Genomic DNA, 17,355 nt, shown 5'->3' on the forward strand with positions numbered 1-17,355 from the left:
CTCCTACCAAGATAAATTTCTTCTTTTGCTCAAAATCCTCGCCCCGTCCACTATCGCAAACTACAGTTCCTCCTCCAAGCACTCTTATTCTCAGCCAGCCAGCTTCTAACTCAACTGGGAAAGGACCACTCAAAAATACCCTGGATCTTGAGAGAAGATGCTCTTGTAGAAACAGTGGGGGGGGGGGGGGGGGGGGAGTGGCGCACATCCCTCCTGCAAAGGGTCCTAGCGCCATCTCTGTGCCATATCACTTTTCGTTTTCTGTCTCTATCCACAGAGATTTCGGAAAGACGTTGGAAGAGAAACATGCAGTCACCCAGCTTTTCCAGTACTCCGGAAGCGGAATAATTGCAGCAAAGCTTTGCTGAACTTGAGCGTGGAGTATAAAGAAAAATCAGGGTTCCAAATAAAAGAACAAAATAAAACAATCAAGAAACCGTCGTGGCAAAACTTTACTTTCCGTTTATCCTTTACTAATGTTTTCCTGCTCTTCAGTCCAAGCGAGACAAACTTCCACAGGACGGATTCTACGCAGGGATTTTTGGCGGATCTTTGACTTCTTCACAGAGTAAAGACTATCCGGTTTAGCGGGCCCAGCTGTGCAGTAACCAGGGATTCCAGCATTAAACACAGAGTAGGTTGCAGTAGGAGCTACCAGGAAACCTACGCCACAACCTCTATTGCCAAAATATTGGAAAGGAAACTAAATGAGCTGAATCTCCAGCCCCGCTCACTCCCCGCGTCTCCCTCCGCCCCCCCCCCCCGAGTCTTTCTCTCGCTACCATCAAGTTTTCAATAAAAGCATAGAACCTGAAATCCAAAAGCTGCCCAACACAAGTCCCTGAGCAGTTCTTTGCAAAAGCATCTAAGTGAACTTCGGGAGCTCTTTGAGACAAAGTTACACCAGGGAATGGGCACAAGGCAAGATTCCTTTCAAGAAATGATGTCCAGGAGCCTCCATTAAAAAGATGTCAAGGAGCCCCCAGCTCCTTAATAAGGTGCTGCAGGCACTTCAATTCTCCACTGAAGAAGGGACGCTGGTGCCCCGGAAGGGTGGTGATGGGAAGTATCTGAAGTCCTGCTATCTCTGGGTTCAGGGTACCTGGAGAAGAGCTGACAACAAGGAACAGCTAGAAGTGGGAGACTCGAGACAGGGCGGGGAGCTGGGTGGTGACAAAACGGACTAGAGTACTCCTTTAACTGGAGAGAAGGAACGATGTCGCCAACCTTCCCATTCGGGGAACCCCTGGTGAAGGCTCTCTTCTGACTCTCGCCTGTGGCCTGGGGCCGCGATCGCGAGGCTGGGCGTGCGTGTTGGTGCGCGCGCGCGGGGGTGTGCGTGTGAGCGGTGCGTGTGAGCCGGGCGTGTGTGCGCGCAGTCCGCGCGCTGAGTGTGGCCGCCGGGACCCAGCAGCCCGCCGCCCGCCCAGTGCCCCTCTTTCCCAGCTCCTCAGCCGCCTCACCCGGCCTTCCAACACCCATCCCTTGGCTTTGCGGCCTCCACTCAAAGTTTCCTTGGCGTAGACGCTTAGGCGCAGCGGCTGGAGCCAAGACGCCGGGGAGGAGGGCGATCCTCGGCGTGGCTCTGCTGCCAGCACCTGCTCCGCACCGAACCCGCCTGAGCGCAGGTTTTCTCCTCACTTGGCGGGAGCAGGGGGAGGGGTGCGGTGGCGAGAATCAGAGAGGAGCCCCGGCTCCTGACCGCAGATACAGCTTGCCTACCCAACGCATTTGTGGGGTCACTGAAGAAAACTGGATCCGCAGCCAAGTTGCCTGAGCGGGGACAGGGGAGGTTTCCACGGCCATCCAAGGTTGTCCCTGTTTCAGTCGCCACAGGCGTGAGGGTTTGGGGACACCTAGGCTGTCAGCGCTTCAGAACCTTCATTTCCTCCCTGGCCCCTTTGAAAAGAAAAAGCTGACAGAGCTGAGGCAGGAGGACGCCTGAAAGAAGCCCCGGGACTCCTGTGAGCCTCATCCTCCTTGGCTTTGGATTTTAAGGACACGAAGGGGCAAGAACAACATGTCAAGGTAAGAGACCGCGACCCAGCTGCTTGAATCTCCAGAGAGAATAACTTAAAATAGATGCTGAGATGCGGTGGGGGTTAAGGTAAGTTACACGGACCCCCCTTCTCCCCCCCCCCCCCCCAGCTGTTGTCACTCAGCTGCACAACCCATGAGAATGGCTCTGGGCTGGCAAGTGGAAGACCAGCCAGTGCAGATGGTTGAGAACCCGGTCGGCAAAAGGGAGTGTCCTCTCCTCACACTTCTGGATACCTATTGGGAACTGCATCTGGAACTGGGTCTTCTGTCCAGGCTGATGTACATCTAGGCTTGGCTCTTGTTTTGTTTTTATTTTCTGTTCTGGTGAGGTGTTTCTCTAGCTCCTCAACTCATCCCATCCTTGCGATGGGGAGTTGTGGGCCCGGGTCTTGGCAGTGAATTGGGTGGCAGGTGAAGATGAAGCAAGCGGGTGGGATGCAGGGCTCAGGAAGTGCATTCCGCGCCGGGGTCCGCTTCTTGCAGCCGGTCGTCGGAGCCCGGGCACCGCGGGTAGGCTGCTGTTCGCTTGGCCTCCGCTAGAGGCTCCCAGCGGGCGCGGCGGAGCCGGTGGGTGTGGGGGCGCCGGGCGGCGGAGGGGCTGCTCGAAGAGCGAGCCGGGTGGCTGAGGCGGCGCGGCATAGGGGGTCCAACCCAGCCTGGGTAGGAGACCTGAGCCCGAGTCCCGGCGCACCACCCACCTGGGCGCCCCGTCTCCGGGAGGCGAGTCGGAACCCAGGCTGTGCTCAGGAAAACGGTGCAGGGAGCCAGAGCCACTTCGGGGATGCGACCATAGTCAGCGCCCTGAGGGCAGCCCCAGGAGGTAAAACCTCTCTCTCTCCTTCCAACCCAACCCAAGGTCTTGGGAAATTCTCAGGCTAGTACACAGATGGCAACCAGGGAATGGTGGGAGGCAATCCGTGAGGTCCCTGTCTAATGTGCCTTTCCCTTTTCTCTGTGGCTTTCTGGGAATTGTACATTCGAACTAATCCCTTTTTTTTCCTCCTGCTACTCTGGACATTTGCTTCCTTTAAAGGCAAGTTTTGTGTGTATTTTTAAAATATTTTTTCTACTTAATATAATTTTGTTGGCCCAGTGGCTGGCCATCACTAATTGCTTGGAGCTCAGCAAGGCGATCTACTAGGTTCCCTCTGAGCTGCGGTGGACCAGAGTGCAAAATCCCAGGGATGGGGTGTGGTGAAGAAAAGAGAGTACCACACCCTCCGCTCTCCCTCCCCTTTCCTCTTCACCTGCTTGTGAAGTCGCCCCATTCAGCATTTTACTGAGCTCTTTGCCCAAGGGACTGACTCTGAGCCGGGGAAAGCTGCTGTGTAGGACGTGGAGAGAAGGTAGAGGATGGATAGGAATTCATCGCCAGAACATCTAGGGGAAGAAGAAGGGTGAAGTTAAGGCACTGGAGGAGGTGGGGGCGGGTTGTTGGGAAATTGCCTTGGGTTCACATTATTTGTGGAAGCAAGATTCTTCACATTTCACAGTGCCTTTGACATTTTCTAGTAGTCTCAAAACACAAATCTCTGTGTTAAGTACTCACTGGGCCATGGTGAACACTGGATCTATTGGATTGTAGCCTAAAAGCCCCACGAAAAGTAAATAAATATTTAAGATATTGTGCATACTTGGTGAGAATACCCTATTTCTGTCAGAGGGCTGAAAATACATTCTCCAGGGTGCCCTGTGAAGTTTTTGTTTATCACGTGTGGTCCTTTTCTACTCTAATGCAATTTTAGGGTGTACTAAGGGTGGTTACAACTCTTGAGATATTAACCCTCTTATGGAGTAATACTCAAAAAATAGAAGGAAAGATGGATCGTTGAATTCTAGGAATAATGACTACAAGCCAAGACCCAGATATGAGCTACTGGGCCACAAGATGAAAATGAGAAAAGAATGTTTTCAGAACTAAGAAACAATGATTAGCATTTAAAATAGAGATCTTTCTCAGGGTGCTCTCAACAGCTCTATTAGTGAGTATTATTTTCAGTACAGCTGAAGTGTGAGACAGACAATACTGAAGCTCTCGCTGAAAGCCAGCTTATATGTGTTGGGAGAGTGCCAGGTATTTTCACCTTAAAGTTCTTAAGTGAAGCCACTGTCTATTGATGATGAAGTGGTTTGGTTATCATTCATGTGGAAAGCATCCGTTATATACCTATTGATTAATCTAAATATGGAAGTTAATTTTTATATAACACTTGTAATTTAATGTCAATGGAAGCTAGAAAATATATTGTTGCTTTATATTACAGAGTGTTCCTTGCACACTGTCATCTGGGCAAATTTATATAAAGATTTTCAGGGGAAGCAGGAATAAATATCTTACCATGGTCCCCGGGTGGGGGGATGGTTAGTTCTTAAAATATATTGCCTTAGAAATTTTATGAGGATAAAACAGTTATCATTACTAATCTGTATAGTTATCTGCACAGGCAGCCACAAAGCATGTATCTGTATTATTAACCAAGTAAATTAAAATTTTGTGTTCAATTAGGGTTTTGAAACATACCAAAAAGCAAAAGATTTTTTTTTTAATTATGAGAAATGTGTTTCAGGTTTAAAATGCCTTGTGTTTCATAAAAATTTATTGAATCAAACAAGTGATTCTACTTTGTGGTCTCAAATTAAGTCTCAAGGCACTGTCTCTAAAACACTTTCTCCCTAGTAAAGGGGATTTTAGAAAAGACCAAATACTAAATCTTCCAGGGATGCTCTGGAGCTGAAAATGGCCTGGGTCCTAGAAAACTTCATGTGTGGAATAAGAACTGATAGGAAGTTGTCACAAATTAATTGGCTTGATGCTTCAATTAAAAACTGATTATTATTTGGCTCCGGTAGTCATTATGGTTGATTTCATTTGGTCTCCAGATATTCTGGGAAAGGACTCTAGGTGGAAATGTTTTCCTGCAGTACAGGGAGAAGCAGTTACTGTATGCAGACAGGCTTGTCAGTTACTGATTCTCCAATCTGGTCGGTTTTTATCCAAAGGCAGAATGTTAGATAGAAAGGACTATCAATTTTCTGACTTTATAGAAACATTTGCCTCATTTTAAAGGCCCCAATCTAACCTGTTTATAAAGTGGCAAGACGATACCTCACCAAGCCACATCCTTTTATGGCTTAGGGGTTACTTCAGCATTGCAAACTTTAAAAGCTAGTTAAACCTAAAACAATATATATCCTAAAAGAAAAAAAAAAAGAATTTGTAAAAGATGTTTGTTAAGTAAGTAAAAGTAGAAGGGCACAGACAGTTAAATCCTGTGTCTCAGGCTCGCCTTTCCCACTGAGCTCACCTTTGTAATCTCAAACTTTCGTTTATATACAAAATGACTTTTTTTTCAGAATGAAATACTTTCTAGATATTTTACAGTGAGTAGATCTTAATTCATTTTGAATGAAGGTGGTAGGCATTTAGATGTCTTTCTCATCTGGCATCACCTCTCTTGGCTTTACTTCTGGGAAGGAAAAAGGATGAATAGTCAATGGGCATGAATGGGCTGCTATGGAGCTTGTGTGTGTGTGTTTCTATTTCCGGTGACTTACATCCATTGTAGTGGCCAGGGTATCTAAATGTGCCCTGTTCATCCTGAGCTGTTTGCTATTGGCAGTTGGCAGTGAGTGCATCTGTTCCGAACTTTTGGGAAACTTTAATTCCATCCTAGCATATGTGTAAATGTGCTTGGATGGAGTTAATATATATACATACGTGTATATATATGATGTACGTGTATGTATATGATGTACGTGTATGTATATGATGTATATGCCTATGAAGTATTTACCTTGTGAACTTCTGTTCAGTAGCTCAATCTATAACCCCAAACCTCGAGCCTCATGTAACATTTTAGTTTTTAGGGAATTAATAGTCCCCTCTGTCCTATTTCATTTTAGTGATTTTAGTTTCAGTGATGTTAGTGCTAAGCCTTTATTTCATGAAGTGAGTTAGCAAGAAACTAGTATTTTGATTTTTACATTTAAATAAAATTCTGAAACTTTATTGAAATAACTATATAGTCCTTTGGAAAATTATGAAGACCACTATGATTTGTAACTGAAATACAATTTATTGTGTATCTTAGGTGAATTCACTGATTAATATTAAGCACAGCCTAGCTGTAATTGTAAGTCAAATATTATTCCCTTCTTTTGAGCTTTGAATTCACTGTCAATATGAGTTTATTTTCATTATAAAATTAGTAAGTCTAAATGCAAGCCTAAGACTTTAAGCTACAAAACTAATTGCATTTTGTTTCCAATAATAGAACATACTATCAATCTATCTATAAAGAGAGAATTATCATCATTATAAAATTAATAACCAAATTTCAGCATGGCAGAAATATATGCAGAAATTTACAATTCCTAGCACATTCCATCTTCTAGATATGGCACTACAGAGTTTGTGAAATGGATTTTAACTTGGACTGCATAAGAGGATTTTGTGTCTTCATATAGTTTCATTTTAATATAATGTATCTATGGTTAGCAGCAAGGTATCTATCTAGTAGCCAGCATGAAAGGAAATAATAAGCATAAAAAGTATATTGCTCCTGGTGTGCCCTGGGAGACAGCAACAGTGCCTTTTGGGAAATGTTGATTTTGAAACAGTGGGCTTCATTGCTTGAAAGGGAGGCGCCTTTATTATCCTAATAATTTTTCATACATACAACACACACATATATTTATATATATGTATATATACATATATATGTATATTATATATAATATATATGAAATATATACATATATATATATATATATTTCACAGTACACAGGCACATGAATGTGTGTACATACTGATGAACAGAAAGATATTGGCTTATATTAACATATGCAATGACTAGAACCAGCTTATGATTATAGATCACATCAGGTATAGTTCATTTTATACATATTCTCTTGTACGTAATCATGAAACCCTATGCTTAGTCTTAGTTGGTTTTATTTATATCAATTAATATGTAAACAGTTAGTGATGTTAATGTATTTTCCATTTTATATCTGAAAAATAATAATGTTATTTATGATTCTTTTATTGTTTGAGAATTTCAAATATGTATTTGGGTCAAATCAAGCCCATTCTGTTCTCTTCAAATTCATACCTATCAGCCTTTTCTTCTCCTAATTTCATATGCTCCTTGTTTGGTTGGTTAAATCCATGAAGTCCCTTTAAGGCTGCCTATATGTGCATGGGTGTTCTACTATCTCCTGGAACAAAATTGGTCCCTCAATTGGGACCAACCTGTCTGAACAAACCTGTCTGAACAAAAACTGAAAACCATAGATTGTCAATAGCTCCTCTGTAGGAGTAAGACTTCATAAGAGCATCTTCAATCCATTTGGGGATTTTAGAATGCTTGATTTAGTGCGTGTCTTAAGCAAGCAATCTCAGCCTTTATGAAATCGTATGTGCAATTGTCCGTGTCCATGTCTAAAACATGGGGGTCTGCCTTGGCATCTATTTCCTTTCACTGTTTTCTTTCTTTCTGTACCTTCTTCTAAGATGACTGCTGAGCCTTTTAGGAATTGGAGAAGGGTGTTCTGTAGATGTCCAATGTACAGTTGAATATTTTAGTCTCTTAGTCCTTGCATGTTGGCCTGTTATGACTTTTTATGTTAATCACCATCTACTTCAAAGAGAAATTTCTCTGGTGAGGGTTTAGAGATGCAGTTATTTGTAGGTATAAAGGTAAGAAGTGAGGGGGGAGGGGAGTTAATTATGTTGTTCATTTAGGTGAATAGCAGGCCTAGCTATTCTTGTAGGTATTTGTCCCAGTTAAAGGTACCAGGCATTAGTTTCATCTTGTAGATTGACTTCCAATCAGAAATCAATTGTTTACTACCATAATGGTGTTGTTTGTATTAACAAGTAGGCTTATCTTACCTGGCATTATTGTTACTCATGTTGTTTACAACTAGATGTTCAGAACATATCACTTTTTTCCTCTGGTATTATGCATAGACTCTCGACATCTATGAAGACTAGTCTCAACTTTAATTTTTTCAAATCCTGTTTTTAATGATGGTTCTTAAATACTTTAACCTTCCTTGTAGCCTACCACCCACCAGAGGTAGTAAAAAGGAGAGAATACCAGGAAGTGGACCTGTTTAGCAAGGTTCTTTGGAGCAACTCCCTTTTGTGTTGTCTGGAAATCGGCAGTTCAATTCACAGGTTAGCAGGCAGTGGCAGCTTGATCCACTCAAAAAAACTTCAAGGATACACCACCTGTCCAGTTCCATAGAGTCAGGTTATCAACAGTGGTGATTTGACCTAGCAGAGATAGCCAGGCTTCAGCTTTGGCTCCAGTCAGCAGTAGGGACCAACAGGAACACTTCTCTCTGGGATGTGAAGATCTGAGAAGATCCAGCAAGCCAAGCTCTCTCTCCATCACTGCCTGGAGTCCTATTTATACCTTCCAAACATCACATCCTTCATAGGCCTTACCTCAGCACATGCTTTGCCTCAGCAAGTGAATCCAAACAGCCTAAGTCCTCAGAAGTGGCCAGAAGATTTTTGGTGTTGTTTCTTATGGCATCCTGACAAATGCAGCTCAATCATGCAATGTAAAGCAGACCAATACGTGTGTGGTTAGCAAAAGAATCTTTCATCACAGGTTCTCTCACATGCTTGCTTTAGCAGAACATCCTGCTGTGTCTGCTTCAGTGAAATGTTCCTTCATTTCACACTATGTCCACTTTAACAAAGCATCCCTTCATTAGTTTGCTCCAGCAAAACACCATCCAACTGACTTTCCAAAGAAGCCTTAAGTTTCCACTTTAACTAGTTTTTAGAAATGAAGTTCTCTGGGCAGTATCAGCTTGATTTCTCTATGTTCTATTGCTAAAGGATTTAGAATATTCAATAATAGTGTCTTACCATCAAGTTCTGGAAATAACCAAAAGCAAGAACCTTTAGTGTTTGAGAAAGTATTCAACCATACTATTCAACAGGTCGGAAATAAATCCCACCTGGTACTGGCTTGTATGAAAGTCTGTGTTGTGGAAGAGAGGCATTGTCTCCCTTAAATAGAGTAACTCCAATTAAATCTCATTTATAGACAAACATGTGTATCTTAGGAAGCTTCTGCAGTAAGTTTCTGAATGTCACTTTCCAAAGTCTCTGGTGATAATTACATCTCTTATATTCCTTTCTCTTCCCTGCCCTCACCACCCCATTTTACTTCCTCTGGTGCAGTATTCTCTTTCCCTCTTCATACAGCCTACACTATTAGTCCCCTTTCGAAATTTCTTCCTCATGATTACTTGTTAGTTCCCTCTCTTCTATGGGTATGCTAAAATAAATATACATATCTGCAAATTCAAAATTTAACATCACAATAGATTATTTCTAGCTCCATTGATTTAACGGTGATTAATATAATTTCATTTTTCTTTACGGGTGAATAATATTTCATTGTTTAAACCACATTTTTATTATCCACTCATTTTTTGATACATTCCTAGGCTATTTGCATTCCCTGGATATTGGAAATTTAGCATCAGTAAATAGGGTTGAGTAGTCATCCCTGAAGTAGGATCTGATGATCTTTAGGGAAATGTTCAAGTGTTTAGCTAGATAGTGTAATAGATCTATTTCTAGCTTTGTGGGAACTCCACACTGATTTTCATAGTGATTATATGACTTTGCCCTCTGAACAACATTGAAGAAGTGTCTTTCTTTCTACACTTCCATACAAGTATCTATCACCCTTTTTAAATTTTTTTTTTTAAAAAATTAATCTTTTGTTTATACTCCAGATTTTATCCCCCTCTCTGTCTACCCTCTGACTGTTTCCCATTCCATACCTACTCCCCAACCCCTGTCTCCTCAAGGATGTCTCCACTCCCAACCTCCACTTCACAAGACCTCTAAACTCCCTGGGGTTTCCAGTCTCTTGAGGGTTAGGTGCAGTATCTCTGATTGAATCAAGGCCAGGAGGTCCTCTGCTGTATATGTATTGGGGGCCTCATAACAGCTGGTGTATGCTTCCTGGATGGTGGCCCAATATCTGAGAGATATCTGAGGTCTAGGTTAATTGAGACTGCTGGTCCTTCTACACGGTCACCCTCCTCTTCAGCTTCTTTCAGCTTTTATCTAATTCATAGATGTCAGCAGCTTCTAACCACTGGTTGGGTTCAAATATCTGCATCTGACTCTTTCAGCTGCTTGTTGGGTCTTTCAGAGGGCAGGCATGGTAGGTCCCATTTTGTAAGCACTCCATAGCCTCAGTAATATTGTCAGGCCTTAAAGCTTCCCATTGAGCTGAATCCCACTTTGGGTCTCTCACTAGACCTTCTTTTCCTCAGGCTCTTCTCCATTTCCATTCCTGCAGTTCTTTCAGACAAGAACAATTATGGGTCAGAGTTTTCACTGTGAAATGGCAACCCTGTTCTTCAGTTGTTGCCCTATCTTTCTGCTGGAGGTGGGCTCCCCAAGTTCTCTCTCTCCACTGTATGGCCTTTCATCTAAGGTCCCTCCCTTTGAATCCTGAGAGTCTCTCACCTCCCAAGTCCCTGGTACATTCTAGAGGATCCCATTACCTCTGACCTCCCGTTGTTGTTGTCTGTTTCCATTCTTTCTGCTGGCCCCCAGGGTTTCAGTTCTTTTCTCCCACCCAATACCAGATCCTGTTCCCCTCTTCCACCCATCCTGTCCCCTTTCCCACCCAGTCCCCTTCCTTCATCTTCTTTAATAGAGAAAACATAAGTTGATCAAAACCAAGTAGATTACCATCAAGTTAAGAAAACACTTGTTAAGTATTTTTTTTTTATTCATAGGCTTGTTAGATGCTTGATAAGTAATTGTTATCCACAAGTCTCTACAGAGCAAAATAAAAAATTAAAGCCTGCGTCATTAGGCAATTAAGCGTAGGATAAAGTAATAGTATTCTATAAAACTTTTATAGAGGGTGTTTATTGAGAAGACAAGTATGGGGTATAATTTAAATCTATGGCCTCACTACTCATTTTAAAAATGCAAACAAACACAGTAATAAGGCTAAAGAATTGGAAATATATATATATATTCATTATATATACATATTTATTATATATATTATAATAATATAATAGTAAGGCTAAAGAATTGGAAATATATACATATATTCATTATATATATATGTACATATACATATATATAATGTTGAAAACATATATATTGTTCTGGAGTTGAAATATATGTTTATAAATTGATGTCATTATGAACTCCTATTCTCTCTGGAGTACAATTTATGTAATTATTACTTAACCATATATACAATTACAAATGTTTCCAAATATTGGCTTTAAGTTTCTTTTGAACAAAGGACCCTCAGAGATGCTTGCCTGAGTCTTCTGTGATCCATTATTTATACACAAGATGTAATAAGTAGCATTAATTGCTCTATAATTTCTAAAGACACTGAGTTTTTGCATAACACCTTACTAAACAAAAGTGGCCTCAAATATATAGTGAAAATCCATATTGTGGAAAAGTACTCAGTAGTGAAAAGGAATAAAATAAAGACAGTTTATGTTTTAGAAAACTGTTAATCCAGTTTATTACCTTAATAATATTTTTTAAAAGTCTATTATATGGTTTTGCGTATATAAAAGATGCAGAAAAATATATCTATATAAACTGATAGTTGTGTTTGACACTTGGGAGATGGGAAAAAAATGAGCATAAAGATGTTAGTGTAGTTGAATCTATCCTGCCACTGGATTGTGGTGAAGAATGTATGAATATGTATAGGTATAAAAAATACAAACCTTTTAAACTAAGATTTAAAGAGATAAAAATGTCATTACCAAGTTAATTTATTACAGAAATGCAATGTTGACATTACATTAGAGAAAAAATAAAATGTTCACAATACAGACAGGTATAAAACAATATACAACCTTCATGAATATATTATGAAAATTTTGAGAAAATCAATTTTCTCATTAATTAAGTGTTCTGGGAATAAAATGCATGACTTTAATTCATCTGAGGCAAGTGTTCTGCCATTGAGATTATATCCTCAGTTCTGATATTATGTTTCGGGAAAAAATCTTATCAAATTGAGACTAGTAAAGAGAGTTTCTAAAGTTGATTTAAAAAGCTAAAATAAAGGTAGAGTTAATATAATACTTGGAAACATATTAAATCCAAAAATGTCTTTCCTCTGATCTTGGAAAGTAGGCAATAATGTAAGAGGAGAAAAAGAATGAAAAGCACAGGTACATTGAAGGGAAAATGTAGAATCACCAAACTCAGTATGAAAACTTGAAAGGGAGATGATTCACATGCCCAGCAGGGGTAGTCAAGGTTTACAGGACCTATGCAAAGGCACTTAGTTTAGGAGACAATGAATGGTATAGCCAATAAATGTCATCATGGATGACATAATATATCTTAGAGATGAAAATATTATGGTTTTAGAACCATAATTCATATAAAGTGTATTAATATGTTACGTACCTAATATGAAATTCATTTGTTTTAAACTCCAAGATAAAAAGTAAAACCAAACCAAACAAAACAAAACATGCTTGTGTGCTATTGTAATAATAAAGCTAATGGAAAGAACCTTGACACATGATAAAAGATTATGTTTGCTGAGTGAAAGGAACAAAGTCCAACCATGTAGTCTGATTCATGATGATTGAGAGAGCTGCAGCAAAATTTCTCAAAGCTATAGCTGAAAACTGGTGCGCATACAGCAAGCTACTTACATAAAAGACTATTGTCTTTTCTCCATCAACTTGTTCCCTCTCATATCTAAGAAACTCAAGGACTATTTAGATGTACTACCAGATCAAATTATTATCTATTATTTTATTCATGTTTTTTTTATTTGAAAGAATTTTCTTTATCCTCCAAGTCCTATTAGGAAGAGAAACATTACTCTTCACACTATGAACTTGCATTGCTTACATTAGATTCTTAATTCATTTAATTTAATAAAGTCCTTTTCTTATGTATAGATTTTCATGTTAAGCAAATATTACATAGATGTACAACTTACAAAGTAAAGCAGCGGGGGTTCCCTTACTCGTAGGCATGGGGCGGGTAAGAAGGAACATAGCAGAAGTGAGATCAGGGGGCTATGAGGTGGAAGCAAGATCTCTAGACATGGAAGCTAGAAAAGATGAGAGAAGATGGATGCTGAGTAGCAATTTTCTTGTTTTTTCTAATGTTTAATTATTTAATATTTATCTTTGAAAACTTTATACAGTTTTGTTTTTACATCATTTACATCCCCCCTTTCTACTCCAGCTTCTCCAGTGTTCCCCAGACCTTCTCAAACTCATGACCTCTTCAAAAAATATCTCAGTGACTATGATACACACACACACACACACACACACACACACACACACACACACATACAACCTACTGAATCAAATTAATGTGCATGTTGGCTAGTATTATTTCAATTTGTCACAAGCTAGAGTCATTTTGAAAAATAGCATTTCAGTTGAAAAATTTACCACTAGATTTTCCCTGTGGGGAAATCCTGTGATATATTTTTTAAATTGAAGGTTGGTGTGACAGGGTCAAGTTCACTGTAGGTGGTCTCACTTCTAGGCTGTTGCTCCTGGGTGCTATATGACATCAGGCTGAGCAAGCTATGAAGAGCAAGCCAACAACCTACACTTGTCTCTAGTTTCTGCATCAGCTCCTGCCTCCAGGTTCCTCCCTGTTTGAGTTCCTGCCTTGACTTCCTTTAGCGATCGACTGTGATGTGGGAATATGAACTGAAGGAAATCCTTTCTTCTGCAGCTTTTGGTCATGATGTTCCACCCCAGCAATAGAAATGATAAATAAGGTAGTTTTGCTCCTACGTATGCATGTTTAGTCGTGAACTCTTAGGACTGGATAAATTATCAGAGAGATTGTCCCTAGAGAAAACTGATTTTCCATAGTGATTCATTTGGGGACAGGGGAGTGGCTTATAGGATTTCCCCACCAACAGAGAGTTACCAGCACATGTTATACTCTCAGGTAATAGCAGTGTTCTCATCAAAATCACACATGTTAGTGTTGTTGGAATGACTGGCTTTCTTTTTTTTTATCACTTCTTCTTTCTTTCTTTCTTTCTTTTTTTTTTTTTACTCTAGATTTTATTTACCTTCTGGTCCACCCTCTGGCTGTTCCACATTCCATACCTCCTCCCCTGCCCTAGTCTCCATGAGGATGTCCTCACCCCACCTCACCAGACCTCCCCATTCCCTGGAACCTCTAGCCTCTTGGGGATGAGGTGAATCTTCTTTGAGTCCAGACCTGGTAATCCTCTGCTGTATATGTGTTGTTGGCCTCATATCAGCTGGTGTATGATGCCTGGTTAGTGATCCAGTATCTGAGAGATCTAAGGGGTGCAGTTTAACTGAGACTGCTGGTCCTCCTATATGGCTGCCCTCCTTCTCAGCTTCTTCTAGCTTTTATGTAATTCAACCACAGGGGTCAGCAGCTTGTGTCCACTGGTTGGATGTAAATATTTGCATCTAACTCTTTCAGCTGCCTGTTGAGTCTTTTAGAGGGCTGTCATGATAGGTCTCTTTTTGTGAGTACTCCATAGCCTCAGTAATAGTGTTTGGCCTTGGGGCCTCTCCTTGAGCTGGATCCCACTTTGTGCCTGTCACTGGTCCTCCTTTTCCTCAGGCTCATTTTCATTTTGTCCCTGCAGTTCGTTCAGATACAAACAATTCTGGGTCAATGTTTCTTTCTTCTTTCTTTCTTTCTTTCTTTCTTTCTTTCTTTCTTTCAACTGTGGAATGGCAACCCCCTCTCTCACTTGATGCCCTGTCTTTTTGCTGGAGGTGGACTCTACAAGTTCCCTCTCCCCATTGTAGGGCATTTCATCTAAGGTCCCTGCTTTGAGTCCTGAGAGTCTGTCACCTCCCAGGTTTCTGGTACATTCTAGAGGGTCCCCCCACCTCCTACCTCCTGAGGTTTCCTGTTTCCATTCTTTCTGCTGGCCCTCAGGGCTTCAGTCCTTTCTCCCCACTGATTACCTGATCATCTTCCCCTCTTCCCCTCCTTTTCCCCTTTCCCACCCAGGTCCCTCTCTCCCTCTCTCCTTTCTTCTATCCCTCCCTCCCTCCCCCTGTGCTTTCTGATGAATATTGCTAAAAGCATTTCTGTGTTGCTGTTGTTAGGTTAGCAATAGCAATAAAAACACAGGAGACCCATATTACACGCAGAGACATAGCTAACTGCAAGCATACTGGATGCAGGTCCTTCCTGTTGAATCTTTTTCATGATTCACTTTAATTGCTTAAACCATTACTCTTCTAGCGAATACATTTCATCTAAAATATTATTTATTAATAATTGTCTGATATATCTTGAATATTATCTTCAAATACTAAGGCTTATATTAGATTATTGCATACATTAAGTAGTTCATTTTAATTTTTCTATAAATGAAACTTCATACTGTCTAAATAAATTAGTGTGTATAGTTTCTCTTTTTTCTCTCACACTTATTGACTGCAATCACTGAGAGGTATTCTAAAGCATACTTCCATGTTAGTGATGGGCTTAAGTTATAAGAAAATATTTGCATATGTTATTAGCTTTGCATTCAACTTTCCCTTTACAAGGGACTAAATAAATCTGCAATAGAAATGTAGGCTGGTGAGAAACTATAATAAAAATATGATATATTTTCTGTTATACTTCAACCAGGTATAGATAAGAATGAAATAAATGTGAAATAATAAAAATTCTGGTGCTTATGTAACCTATAAAATACTTAGATTTAAGTAAATACTAGATAGAAGGAGGCAGATTGGATGACTGTCCTGGTCCTGTCATCCATTTGGAGCACCCTGGCTGTAGATCTTATGAAGAATAGAAGAATAAAGATAAAAGCATTGTTTACTTTCTGAACAAAGAGGTTTTAATGACTGACAAAAAGCTCAAGGGAATGTGTGAGTTTTGATTCAATAGAAGTTAATGGTTTCAGTTTAAACCTTTAGAATATGGATGGTGACCAGATGTTTTTGTCAGGAGTCATGATAGAAAACATGGAAGTTATTTGCATTTTGGGGGAGAAAATATAAAACATTTGCCTAATCTGTAGCTCTGTCATTTTAAGAAAGACCATAGATACTCCAATTATACTGATTGCTTTATGAGAGAAAAGTGATAGCTAATTTTATTAATAATTTATACTTAAGATTTACACATGGAAGTAGTGTTCAAAATTTTCACTCTAGATCTTGTTAATAAAAATCGCTCATTTTTTTTTTTTTACGTATATCTCCAAGGCCTTGCACTTTGGCATTCAGACAAGTAGAAGAGACTTGTTCCTAGATTGCATTGGAAGTTCATATTCATTCTTTGAAAACCAGCCTCGTGATACCGCAAATTATTTTGGAAGCTTTAAACAAACTAAACATTTCTATAAGCTTGTTTTATATATGCATACATTATGCTGTTCTTATTACTAATTATTATAATTGTCCTAAACATATTTCTAAAGTATATGAAACAGGAAGGTAATAATTCCATTTCATTTATTTTCTTTCAAAAACTAATATTAAAAATATTTCTCATTTTTGTCATGTGATCTTGAGAAGACTGAATTTTGTTATGTCTAAACCACATTGATTTTTTTCTGATCAAAAGAATGTAGCATATAAGAAATAAAGATTAAAAATATGATCTCAAATTTTGACTTTGCAATTGATTACTAGTAACTGAATTTCATCCCCAATATACTATACAGAGGTGTTAGTTTCCAAAGATATAATAGAAAGAGCATAGGCTTTTCTGCTCTGCACACTGTACATAGAATGCCTGGTGCTGGGCCAGGGCACTGATATAAAGTACAACTGTTTACTTAATACTTGTATAAATGAAGTTGTTCCTGTATTAAGTACATAAATAAAGGCAATAATAAAACAATCTTAGGTACAATTACATTTGTCACTTTGTAAAATAAATGGAAGACTTGAAAAGAAAAGCAACAGGAAAGCAGCAAACCTGAGATGTTTATCCTGGTAGATTTTCATTGCATTTTCATAACATAATTTCTCCAGATTTTGATTAAACTTTAATTTACTGGTTATGAAACAAGAATAACATTATAAACCTCACAATTAGCATGTAAATATATAGTTTTAACTTTCATGCATTTGTCTCTATCTAGATTAGAAGTTGTTGAGGTATTACTACTGATGTGCCCATTTTTAAATTATAGACAATCTACACTAAAAATTAGGGCATTTAAAAAATGTTTTATTTATTTACATTCCAAATGTTGCCCTTCTTTCAGAGTCCCACTCCATGAGTTCCTCACTCCTCCCCTTTGCCTCTGATGAGATGCT

The 17,355-nt window shown here is 39.7% G+C and overlaps 1 protein-coding gene across 2 annotated transcripts in view; it reads left to right on the forward strand.

The window, feature by feature from the left end:
- The first annotated feature begins 1,431 nt into the window (after positions 1 to 1,431).
- Positions 1,432 to 17,355, forward strand: part of Lingo2 (leucine rich repeat and Ig domain containing 2) — a 1,212,628-nt gene continuing 1,196,704 nt past the window's right edge. For both annotated transcript variants that reach the window (XM_076935173.1, XM_076935174.1), the window contains exon 1: positions 1,432 to 2,028. The gene's annotated coding sequence lies outside the window, so the exon portion shown is untranslated. The remainder of the gene's footprint in view (positions 2,029 to 17,355) is intronic.

This window comes from Arvicanthis niloticus, chromosome 5 (assembly GCF_011762505.2).
Source record: "Arvicanthis niloticus isolate mArvNil1 chromosome 5, mArvNil1.pat.X, whole genome shotgun sequence".
Lineage (NCBI taxonomy): Eukaryota > Metazoa > Chordata > Mammalia > Rodentia > Muridae > Arvicanthis > Arvicanthis niloticus.